This window comes from Oncorhynchus mykiss, chromosome 2 (assembly GCF_057628025.1).
Source record: "Oncorhynchus mykiss isolate SJ-2025 chromosome 2, ASM5762802v1, whole genome shotgun sequence".
Taxonomy (NCBI): Eukaryota; Metazoa; Chordata; class Actinopteri; order Salmoniformes; family Salmonidae; genus Oncorhynchus; species Oncorhynchus mykiss.
The window spans coordinates 78,375,302-78,388,269 of NC_143023.1; the positions used below are offsets into that span (position 1 = coordinate 78,375,302).

At 43.8% G+C, this 12,968-nt stretch overlaps 1 protein-coding gene across 6 annotated transcripts in view; it reads left to right on the forward strand.

The window, feature by feature from the left end:
• Positions 1-12,968, forward strand: part of LOC110496993 (ras association domain-containing protein 7) — a 63,743-nt gene that overhangs the window by 11,155 nt on the left and 39,620 nt on the right. For 2 of the 6 annotated variants that reach the window (XM_090208663.1, XM_090208674.1), the window contains exon 1: positions 1,430-1,778. The exons of 1 other annotated variant lie outside the window; for it this stretch is intronic. The gene's annotated coding sequence lies outside the window, so the exon portion shown is untranslated. Of the gene's footprint in view, positions 1-1,184; positions 1,779-12,968 lie in introns of those variants that run through there. 3 more of the 6 variants (XM_036956271.2, XM_036956251.2, XM_036956284.2) reach the window with 3 other exon arrangements.

The window sequence follows — 12,968 nt, forward strand, 5'->3', positions numbered from 1 at the left end:
ATTACTTTAGGTGGAGGCTTGTTAGTTTTCCATTCTAGGAAAAATAAAGCTCAACAGGGTCCCTGTGTTGGATACGCCTATGAGTTCAGACATGTACAGTATGGAACACAATCCTGCCCACAGGGACATTCCATTCCATTAAATTCAAGAGAAGCATGAATCATATAACATTAAGAGGAGCTGTTGGGATCTTTTACTGTACATCATACATGTACCAATCAGTTTAGGTGCACAGACAGGTTTGAAAGTGAAAAATAAGGTCTCCAACATTACATTTTGAACTCGGGACTAGATTTTGTTCACCCGGAGACATTTATTTGGAAGCACTCTGGACTAATGATTACATTTGTCAGATGCAGTCACTTTACCCCTACCTACATGTAACAATTTACCTCGACTAACCTTTACCCCCGCACATTGACTCGGTGCCGGTACCCCTGTAACATTATTGTTATTTTATTGTGTAACTTTTTTTAACATGTATTTTTTTACTTTAGTTTATTTAGTAAATATTTACTTAACTCTATTTTCTTAAAACTGCATTGTTTGTTAAGGGCTTGTAAGTAAGCATTTCAAGGTAAGGTCTACTACACCTGTTGTATTCGCCACATATGACAAATAACATTTTATTTGAGATATAATCTTTGTAGGCGCACAAAATAGGTAAATCTATTATAGGCCTAGTCATCACCCCTATGCCAAATTATGAAATAGGGATATATATATATGGCTGGCTTACATACAAGCTAGCATGGTGTTTTAAATTCCATTCTCTCTGTGGCACCATCCCTGGCCCCCATGTAGCCAGGCATATCTCAGGTGGGCAGCAGCACAAATCTTTGCTGTAACAATTTCAGTGCATGTTTTTCGAAGCATTAAAAATATAATGATAATGTTCATGAAAATAGCTAACAAGTCTCTGCATGTACGTGTAGCTTAGCTTAGTGCTAGAGTAGTGATGTTAAAAGAGATGCTAGCTAGGGTTTACTCTTTTCAATGTATTTGGCCATAGATGCCAGATACCATTGGATTACACAAAGTTTATTACAACTTGCAACAATTTGACATCACAGACAACTCACTGAAGCATTGTACAACTTTCAGTTTGTCATTGTGAAAGAACTTAAAGTAACCTACATCGAACTGTTTGCTATCACCAAATAGCTCAACCTCTCTCTGTAAGTGTGTGCGGCTACACTAACTGGCGGTAGAGGAGTCATGGCTAGAAGGGATCCAGCTTTTGTAAAATAAACGTAAATTAACGTCAAAAAAACGTTATGTCTGCTAACCTTTTCCCTAACCTTAAAATAATTATCCTAACCTGCTACGTTAATTATCCTAACCTGCTGCATAAGTTATCCTATCCTGCTGCGAAAATTCAAATCTGACGTTGTTTTGACAAAAGCTGGACCCCTTCGAGCCATGACCCGGGAGGAGGGCTGAACATGTAGATAGGACTCGGATAATGTTAAAGGCATGAGACAGGTACGATAAATAGCTCAAACGTTATGAGATCATCAAAATCAGGAAAAAAACGTTTTTCTTACATGTCCGCCAAATCATTGGATACTGCCTCTTTAAGATGTCAATCAGACTGTTGTTTACAGTGGCGTGAGCAGGACTGATGCATGTGCAGAATATTTGTAGAGAGTCGCTGACAGGGACAGTGGAGAGTAGATTCAACTGCACCATGCGCTCTGGCAAGACAACCGGAGTAGAATACACCTGAAATAAGAGACGAGGACCTCTGTCGTTTTACACCGAATTGCTATAAGCCGGTAAGAGACAACATTGGTAAAACACCTTCACAAAAACATTCGCGTTAATCAGCTAATGTTAAGTTAGCCATGCTAGCCAACTTATTTCTCCCTCAGTGTGTGTGTGTGTGTGTGTGTGTGTGTGTGTGTGTGTGTGTTTGTTTGTGACACATTATGGCTCTTCGAGTAGGCTATGAAAATCAAGAGGCATTTGCAAGCCATTTTTATTTACATTAACATATTTGCATGAGTATGTAAATATCAGTTTGATATTTGTGCATTGAATGGGATGCATTCCATCACTGATTTCCAAGTTGTACTAGCTCTAACAAGGTTCAAAGTTCAGGTGATTTATGTATATCAGTCTGTGAACCAACCCATCTGTAAACTGTAAAGAATGTTACCTTTGATTTTTTTTTAAAGATTTTTTTTTTTACATTGAAATTATGATTTAGTGTGACATCCGTTAGGCCTAAGTGCCTGTTAGAGAGGTAAAGACAGATCAAGTTAGTCTAATAACTATTTAATAGTGGATGGTGTTTCTGATTTTTCCCATGAAAGAAATACTTTGCCATAGCAATGAGAGTGCCAGTTGTTGTACTGGTCTTCTGTGTGAAAACAGCAGTCATTATTGTTGAGTGTCTAATAGAGAAGAATGTAGCCTAGGACAAGTTACATCCAGTATAAAAGCCAACTTCAATAGCTGGCTGTGGAATACTACCATTTAAATATTTCAGCATTAGCTTCATTTAGTTGACTCTCTGTTTGTGTCGTAGGCTTGCAAGCAAAAAGCCTATGTTGTAATAGAAAATGTAGTACTCTGCTCTGTTTGTATTTGTTGTGTTTGCTTAAGCTACCTTTATTATAACATGAAATGTGATCACTCAAGACATGCAGTTTATAATATTTTGAGGGCAGGCAGTAGTGTGTACTATGCTGGAATGCTCTGGCAGCATTGTTTGTTTGATTTGTGTGCAGTATGATGCCTCCAGCATCACTAATGACATTAGGATCCCCTCTGTTGGGCTCTCCGCCATTCTGCTCCTCCCCAACTCCCCTACATAAGGAGTGTAGGTAACAGTTTACTTCTGTAATCAAGAATATTGCTGTGCGAATTGAGCCATGTTTGTATCTTCTGTTTCTTTGGGAGCTGTACTTTTGTTTGGCCTAAACCTGTATTTTCCGATGATATAAATGAATTCCCTCCCTAAGTGTCTATTGGTTATTGTAATATTGTAGTAGTGAAACAAAATTGTGTCTGCCTCCTCCTTGCCCTCTTCCTCATCCTCCCCTCTTCCTTCCTGAATCCCCCAATACTTAATCATCTGTACAGCTGCTTCTCCATGGGAAAACAAAAAAGATTGTGTACCAACTGGAGAAAGCACTTAATACACACACACACTCTCTCTCTCATCCTTAAACAATGTTAGCTGGGGTAGACAGAGTGCATTCCCCTCATGGGCATGAACCCACACTGCGTACTCCCACATCAGTACACTCTCCAACTTCATGATGTCATTGTTGACCAGTCACCCAGTAGGGGAAATATCCAAAGAAGGACTTCCTGTTCTCTATGCCACAACTATGCTACTCACTGGGTGCATCTCAATTCACTCTCTTCCTCTGTCCCAGTCATAACAATGTGAAGTGTTGGTGTACTTGGACCTGCCTGTATTCCTACCACAACCTTATCAGAGCTGTGACTCACATGTTATCCACTGATTGAAAGGCCGATAAAAACACAGCCAAACCACCTTCTGGTTTCTCCTGTCAGCTCCAGGTTCTCTACTGTCAGTCAGTCACTGTGCTTTACTGGAACACAATATTTACAGAACGTACTGCTCATTGCTCACACACAATGCCTCATTGTTCCGTCTCTGATTACAATGATCTATGATATTGAAATGGCTGATGTCATACTAGGATGTTATAAGGCTACTTTTGTTAGGCCACATTAGGCTCAGTAATGTCATACTTCACCATTTGTGAATTGATCGCCCCCCATCTAGCTTCGGAGTTTGTTCTGTTAGGTGACCTAAACTGGGATATGCTTAACACCCCGGCAGTCCTACAATCTAAGCTAGATGCCCTCAATCTCACACAAATCATCAAGGAACCCACCAGGTACAACCCTAAATCTGTAAACAAGGGCACCCTCATAGACGTCATCCTGACCAACTGGCCCTCCAAATACACCTCCGCTGTCTTCAACCAGGATCTCAGCGATCACTGCCTCATTGCTTGTATCCGCTACGGAGCCGCAGTCAAACGACCACCCCTCATCACTGTCAAACGCTCCCTAAAACACTTCTGTGAGCAGGCTTTTCTAATCGACCTGGCCCGGGTATCCTGGAAGGACATTGACCTCATCCCGTCAGTTGAGGATGCCTGGTCATTCTTTAAAAGTAACTTCCTCACCATTTTAGATAAGCATGCTCCGTTCAAAAAATGCAGAACTAAGAACAGATATAGCCCTTGGTTCACTCCAGACCTGACTGCCCTCGACCAGCACAAAAAAAGCCTGTGGCGGACTGCAATAGCATCGAATAGTCCCCGCAATATGCAACTGTTCAGGGAAGTCAGGAACCAATACACGCAGTCAGTCAGGAAAGCTAAGGCCAGCTTCTTCAGGCAGAAATTTGTATCCTGTAGCTCCAACTTCAAAAAGTTCTGGGACACTGTGAAGTCCATGGAGAACAAGAGCACCTCCTCCCAGCTGCCCACTGCACTGAGGCTAGGGTTACCTACGGTCACCACCGATAAATCCATGATTATCGAAAACTTCAACAAGCATTTCTCAACGGCTGGCCATGGCTTCCGCCTGGCTACTCCAACCTCGGCCAACAGCTCCGCCCCCCCCCGCGGCTACTCGCCCAAGCCTCTCCAGGTTCTCCTTTACCCAAATCCAGATAGCAGATGTTCTGAAAGAGCTGCAAAACCTGGACCCGTACAAATCATCTGGGCTTGACAATCTGGACCCTCTATTTCTGAAACTATCCGCCGCCGTTGTCGCAACCCCTATTACCAGCCTGTTCAACCTCTCTTTCATATCGTCTGAGATCCCCAAGGATTGGAAAGCTGCCGCAGTCATCCCCCTCTTCAAAGGGGGAGACACCCTGGACCTAAACTGTTACAGACCTATATCCATCCTGCCCTGCCTATCTAAGGTCTTCGAAAGCCAAGTCAACAAACAGGTCACTGACCATCTCAAATCCCATCGTACCTTCTCCGCTGTGCAATCTGGTTTCCGAGCCGGTCACGGGTGCACCTCAGCCACGCTCAAGGTACTAAACAATATAACCGCCATCGATAAAAGACAGTACTGTGCAGCCGTCTTCATCGACCTTGCCAAGGCTTTCGACTCTGTCAATCACCATATTCTTATCGGCAGACTCAGTATCCTCTGTTTTTCTGATGACTGCCTTGCCTGGTTCACCAACTACTTTGCAGACAGAGTTCAGTGTGTCAAATCGGAGGGCATGCTGTCCGGTCCTCTGGCAGTCTCTATGGGGGTGCCACAGGGTTCAATTCTCGGGCCGACTCTTTTCTCTGTATATATCAATGATGTTGCTCTTGCTGCGGGCGATTCCCTGATCCACCTCTACGCAGACGACACCATTCTATATACTTTTGGACACTGTGCTATCTAACCTCCAAACGAGCTTCAATGCCATACAACACTCCTTCCGTGGCCTCCAACTGCTCTTAAACGCTAGTAAAACCAAATGCATGCTTTTCAACTGCTCGATGCCTGCACCCACACGCCTGACTAGCATCACCACCCTGGATGGTTCCGACCTTGAATATGTGGACATCTATAAGTACCTGGCTAGACTGTAAACTCTCCTTCCAGACTCAGATCAAACATCTCCAATCGAAAATCAAATCTAGAGTCGGCTTTCTATTCCGCAACAAAGCCTCCTTCACTCACGCCGCCAAACTTACCCTAGTAAAACTGACTATCCTACCGATCCTCGACTTCGGCGATGTCATCTACAAAATTGCTTCCAACACTCTACTCAGCAAACTGGATGCAGTTTATCACAGTGCCATCCGTTTTGTCACTAAAGCACCTTATACCACCCACCACTGCGACCTGTATGTTCTAGTCAGCTGGCCCTTCGCTACATATTCGTCGCCAGATCCACTGGCTCCAGGTCATCTACAAGTCCATGCTAGGTAAAGCTCCGCCTTATCTCAGTTCACTGGTCACGATGGCAACACCCACCCGTAGCACGCGCTCCAGCAGGTGTATCTCACTGATCATCCCTAAAGCCAACACCTCATTTGGCCGCCTTTCGTTCCAGTTCTCTGCTGCCTGTGACTGGAACGAATTGCAAAAATCGCTGAAGTTGGAGACCTTTATCTCCCTCACCAACTTCAAACATCTGAGCAGCTAACCGATCGCTGCAGCTGTACATAGTCTATCGGTAAATAGCCCACACATTTTTACCTACCTCATCCCCATACTGTTTTTATTTATTTACTTTTCTGCTCTTTTGCACACCAATATCTCTACCTGTACATGACCATCTGATCATTTATCACTCCAGTGTTAATCTGCAAAATTGTAATTATTCGCCTACCTCATGCACACAATGTATATAGACTCTTTTTTTTATTTTTCTACTGTGTTATTGACTTGTTAATTGTTTACTCCATGTGTAACTCTGTTGTCTGTTCACACTGCTATGCTTTATCTTGGCCAGGTCGCAGTTGCAAATGAGAACTTGTTCTCAACTAGCCTACCTGGTTAAATAAAGGTGAAATAAATAAAATAAAAATAGCATGTCAGATCCATAGCTATTAGGCTATTTACCTTTACAATTCGATCTCGCCTGACAGAATGCTGTGAATGAACAAGACAAACTTTTCTGATCCAGAAATCAAGCAACAATATTATTATCATGAATATATGTAATTAAATGTCAATAGAAAAGCTATGAAAACAGAGGAAAATGTAGTGTTTGCTGCCCTTCCAGCTGTAGAGTTTGTAGCTTTAGTTGGCTCAGTGAGAAGACTTACCCAGCCTGCATAGCAACCATTTTTGTTAGGCCTAGTAACCAAAGTTTTTGCATGAATGAAAGTATTGTATTTCTTTTTTTTTGTCCTCAGATGGAAGGATTAAATAGTATGAATTAACTTATCAAAATAACATTACAGTTGAAGTCGGAAGTTTACATACACTTAGGTTGGAATCATTAAAACTAGTTTTTCAACCACTCCACACATTTCTAGTTAACAAACTATCGTTTTGGCAAGTCGGTTAGGACATCCACTTTGTGCATGACACAATTCATTTTTCCAACAATTGTTTACAGATTATTTCACTTATAATTCACTGTATCACATTCCCAGTGGGTCAGAAGTTTAGATACACTCAATTAGTATTTGGTAGCATTGCCTTTTAAATTGTTTAACTTGGGTCAAATGTTTCGGGTAGCCTTCCACAAGCTTCCCACAATCAGTTGGGTGAATTTTGGCCCATTCCTCCTGACAGAGCTGGTGTAACTGAGTCAGGTTTCTAGGCCTCCTTGCTTGCACACGCTTTTTCAGTTCTGTCCACAAGCTGAAATAAATCATTCTCTCTACTATTATTCTATACTATTATAGACATTTCACATTCTTAAAATAAAGTGGTGATCCTAACTGACCTAAGACAGGGCATTTTTACTAGGATTAAATGTCAGGAATTGTGAAAAAGCTAATGTGCAGGGTAAGGTGGCTAAGGTGTTGGTAAACTTCTGACTTCAACTGTATATATCTACCTCAATTACCTCGTATCCCTGCACATCGACTCGGTACTGGTACCCTGTGTATGTAGCCAAGTTATGATTACTCATTGTGGATTTATTCCTCGTTATTCATTTTCTGTTCTTTTTTTTACATTTTTCTCTCTGCATTGTTGTGAAGGGCCCATAAGTAAGCATTTCACTGTTAGTCTACAGCTGTTTACAAAGTATGTGACAAATACAATTTTATTTTGTTACAGTGCTATTAGGCTACAATGCAATAGCTCATTGATGGTTCATTTTGGGGATACATCTAATTTTGAAATAGACTAGGTGCTTTATCAATGCCTGCTGCTGTATCTGTGTAGCCTAAATATCCATGCTAGATGAGATCCATGGAACAGCTATTACTAAAACTCTCATGCAGCAGCCAATGCAGGGCTATTACAGAGCAGTTAATTCCTGTCAGAACTCCCCATTACCCACTTCAAATAAATCAATCCTAGCTGTTTAAACCTTTCTGTTCTGTCTGATGTGTACACACACACACTATATTGGTGGTTAATCAGCAATCCTGTCATAGCGACTGTCACAGCAGGGAAATAGGGCCATTTTCACATGGTAAACGCTTTGGCTCGGGATAAATAGAGCATTTACCGCTGAAGGAGGGTCATTTAGTAGGCTGAGGCTGTGTTGTGAAACTGATTGTGCTCAAGTGTTGCTGAAAAGGTGATGGATGTGTGAGTGCCATATTTGAAATCTTCTCTGTTCAGTCCATCCATTTCACTCTCCCTAGGCCCTGCACATTAGCTTTTGGAAATCAGGGCTACTCTGTTTAACTTTTTGCGGTGTCCTCTCTAAAGTGTGGATGATCTCATTCTGTGCACAGCACTTTTTGTACGTCAGTCACATTGCCGTCTGAAGTGCTAGTTTTGATCAAATGACATGGTACACCAGCCACCGGTGACAGTGTTATCATCAGCAGACCAGTCGACAGCACCAGAATGGTGACGTGTCAACAACAGATATGTGAAGTTCAGCTGTTTCAGGACATGGGACCAACTGAAGTTGTAGTACTTATCATCCGGCTCACACAGTGTTTTAGAGCATTGATCCTCTCAGCCATGGGAAATACAGGGAGGATATGAGACTCTTATTCTTAACCACTGATACAGGGTCAGATATTCCCCCCCGAGCAGAGATGAGGAGGACAATGAAGAAAGGACAGACTCTGGTCTGGTGGCCTCTTCACTGCCTGGCCCCTTTTGTCACTCACTGGCTTCCATTTCATCCCCCGTCTTTCTCTGTTTCACTCTGTTTTTTGTTGTTGTTGGTCATTCTGTCTCCTCTGTCTTTCCCTTTTTGAATTCTTCCCTCATTTTCTCTTTTTGTTTCTCCCTCCCTCTCTCGCTCTGTGTTTTTTCTGCTGAGGGAATGGCAGTCGTGACTTTTTTGTCTCGACGCAATCGCCGGTGTTTGTCATTGGTCGATTTCTTTGAAAGAGCATTGGTCTCCAGGGCGACAGAGAATGGCAGCACCATTTCACTTTTCTCTCCTTCCTCACTCCTCCCCTCCATCACGTTGAGTGTGTGGGGCTGTCATTCACTCTACTTGATCAGGTAGCAGTGTAACACGTATGCTTTCACAGTGACTGGGCTGTTTCTCTCTCTTCATCTTGCTCTTCTTTCACAGTGACTGGGCTGTTTCTCTCTCTTCATCTTGCTCTTCTTTCACAGTGACTGGGCTGTTTCTCTCTCTTCATCTTGCTCTTCTTTCACAGTGACTGGGCTGTTTCTCTCTCTTCATCTTGCTCTTCTTTCACAGTGACTGGGCTGTTTCTCTCTCTTCATCTTGCTCTTCTTTCACAGTGACTGGGCTGTTTCTCTCTCCATCTTGCTCTTCTTTCACAGTGACTGGGCTGTTTCTCTCTCTCTCTCCATCTTGCTCTTCTTTCACAGTGACTGGGCTGTTTCTCTCTCTCTCCATCTTGCTCTTCTTTCACAGTGACTGGGCTGTTTCTCTCTCTCTCTCTCTCTCTCTCTCCATCTTGCTCTTCTTTCACAGTGACTGGGCTGTTTCTCTCTCTCTCTCTTCATCTTGCTCTTCTTTCACAGTGACTGGGCTGTTTCTCTCTCTTCATCTTGCTCTTCTTTCACAGTGACTGGGCTGTTTCTCTCTCTCTTCATCTTGCTCTTCTTTCACAGCACCACAGAGACCCAGACAGACGGTTGGATTCTACTAAAGAAGGCGAGTAGTTTTGGGGCTTTTGTTCCCTGTTTTGGAAGTTTGCTTTGTGTCTTTTTCTGTTGGCTGTCTTTGTCAAACTGTTGTTTTCAGAGGGTTTGAATTTAAGTAAATAGTAATAGTTGCTTATGTCGTTCTAATTTCTAAGGCATATTCTGACAAAAAACAAATGATGTAATCCGGATTCATTTGACAATTTAACGTTCTTTCTGTTCGCTTCTGTGTCGTTCACTACAGGTGAATGCAGGTCTAACACTGAACTGGCACACATTTGTCTTCATATCAGCTGAGGGTCAATTCTTCAACGCTCCTGTCAGAACATATTTTATGAGTCAGAGATCTTTTGTTGATATTGTTGTACGCCGCTGACGATGAATTAAGATGAGCGTAGGATTGCTTTTCTGTCTAGATTGGTGGCGGAGAGCCTTCCATGGGAAATGAGATGAACAGTCATTTTAGTGTAAAGCTGCATTAGCCTTAAACATGGAACTTACAGTAGTCTTAATTTCAGTAAAAGTATGGATAGAATTTGTATTGAAACTGTTGGCATGACAGTTGTGTCTGGTCTCAAGATGTGTGTCCTTTGTTAAACACCATTGGGTCGTGTAGTAGAAAAGGACCATAATATCTTGACTCCACAGCTGTGGGCTCTGTTTTTCTGTCTTTGTCCCAACACTGACGCACTCTTTGGGCTGTGTCTATGAATTACTTTGTCACATTCTGGCATGGCATCCGTCTTCAAGTGTTGTCCTCTTTTGACTGCCCTGCTCCGGTTCCACCAACCACGTGGCTTGCCCTGTGTTTGGTAACCGTGGCAATGCCAGAAGCAGAGCTCTCGGCCACTCCCACAGGTGCACTCTTGTCTTGTCTGTCTGATGGCCGGAGAATCTCCTGTTACACACACACACACACACACACACACAGTTAGGAGACACCTGTCGTGTGTGAGAGGTTATCTCTCATACTCAGAGCTGGGTTGCTGAGAAGAGAGCTTGTATTACTTGCCTGTCATGTGAGAAAAGGATGTATGGGAAGGCTAATATACGTGAGGCAGACTGGCTGGACTCAGTGAGTCATTTTATATCTACTCAGGGTTTGAAGTGTGTTTGTATGAATCTCCCAAAAAGTGTGTGTGTGCTCACAGGAAGCTGTGGTGGAGTGTGTCATGGCTTTATCTGTAGACATTAATACTTGGCTGATGTAATCAAGATGAAACAGGGACTGGGGCTGCGTTGTAGCTGCATGCTGCTATGTATGATGTCACCGCTTGCTGACCCAACAATCCTCACATTCCTACTGGTGGTGTTATGCAAAGCAGGCTGGGCATGTGTGGGCTGCTGTGGGGGAGAGACAGAGGACCCTATGACCCTTCTATTAATTAGTAATCAGACACTCACTCACTCACTCACACACACACACACACAAGCGCGCACAGTCATTTATTCACACACACACACACACACACACACACGTCCAGTAGAACACACTCAAGCTCCACTACCACTAGACAGTGATTATACTTTCAGATGTCTTGTCCTAGGTTATATTCAACCAGGGAATCCTCCAGGCTACTAGATACTCTTTATGCCAGGTTTTGATGAACCCTTTTACACTAGCACTCTAGATTATGAGACATATATTGTGAGGATGATATCTGTAAAAGAGATGTGTACTAGAACAATGCAAGTCCATTATGTGAGATGAGTAGTGTCATGTTCCCCAGGCAGGCTGATGTGTGCAGGGGAGGGAAAGGGGAAGGTACACTGACTCACCCAGCCACCCCACTGCACACACAGCAAGATGAATCCTTTGATCCACGGAAGGGAAAGAGAAGTGGAGTGAAAGCCATTGGGACTTATTGTTCTAACAGGTGTTTTTATAGCCCTTTCTTTCCCCAGACATCAGACAGAGGAGAAAATGAAAAGAGAGATTGACACAGACAGAGAGGTATTTTTATTATACCTTTATTTAACTAGGCAAGTCAGTTAAAAACAAATTCTTATTTTCAATGATGGCCTAGGAACAGTGGGTTAACTACCTGTTCAGGGGCAGAACAACAGATTTGTACCTTGACAGCTCGGGGATTTGACCTCGCAACCTTCCGGTTACTAGTCCAATGCTCTAACCACTAGGCTACCCTGCCGCCCCAGAGAGACCGGTAAAGGGAGAACCAGACAGAGAGACAGGGCGTCAGTGCCTACATGTCCCTTGTTTACCCCAGACCCCTGACCTCTAATCACCTGACTGTTCCATTCTCCCTAACTGGCACTTCCTGCGCTTTATCATCATCAACAACCCCACCCTCTCTAGCTCCTCTCTCTAGCTCCTCTCTAGCTCCTCTCTCTCTAGCTTCTGTCTCTCTCTAGCTGTCACTCGCTCCAGCTCCTCTCTCTCTCTAGCTTCTCTCTAGCTCCTCTCTCTCTCTAGCTCCACTCCAGCTCCTATCTCTCTCTCTAGCTCCTCTCTAGCTCCCCTTTCTCTCTAGCTCCGCTCTAGCTCCTCTCTCTAGTTCTCTCTAGCTCCACTCGCTCTAGCTCCCCTCTCTCTCTACCTCCCCTCTCTCTCTACCTCCTCTCTCTCTCTAGCTCCTCTTTCTCTAGCTCCTCTCTAGCTCCTCTCTCGAGCTCCGCTCTAGCTCCTCTCTCTCTAGCTCCTCTCTAGCTCCTCTCTCTCTCTCTAGCTCTGCTCTAGCTCCTCTCTCTCTCTAGCTCCTCTCTACCCCCTCTCTCTCTAGCTCCTCTCCCTCTCTAGCTCCGCTCTAGCTCCTCTCTCTCTAGCTGTCGCTTGCTCCAGCTCCTCTCTCTCTCTAGCTTTAGCTCCTCGCTCTAGCTCTCTCTCTCTCTAGCTCCTCTCTAGCTCCTCGCTCTAGCTCGCTCTAGCTTTCTCTCTCGCTCTCGCTCTCTCTCTCTCTCTGTCTCTGTTTTATATCCATTGTGAATTTCTCTCTCCATTACTTGCTTGTCTCTCTCTCTGTTTGTCTCTCTAGTCTGGCCTGGCGGTGTGTTTGTTCACAAGTGTGAGACCAGTGTGTGGCGAGGCGGTATCCCACACACTCCCACCACCAGAACTCCCAGAATGGAGAGGATCTGAGGATTGGGGCTTGGGGCCAGTGTCTGATGTGAGCATACTGTTGACTTAAACTGGCTTTTGTGTTCCACACTGAGGGGCTCCATGCATGACTGAGGGAGAGGGAGCCCTTCCCTGGCTGTGGGTTGACACTGGTCTAGACTAGATG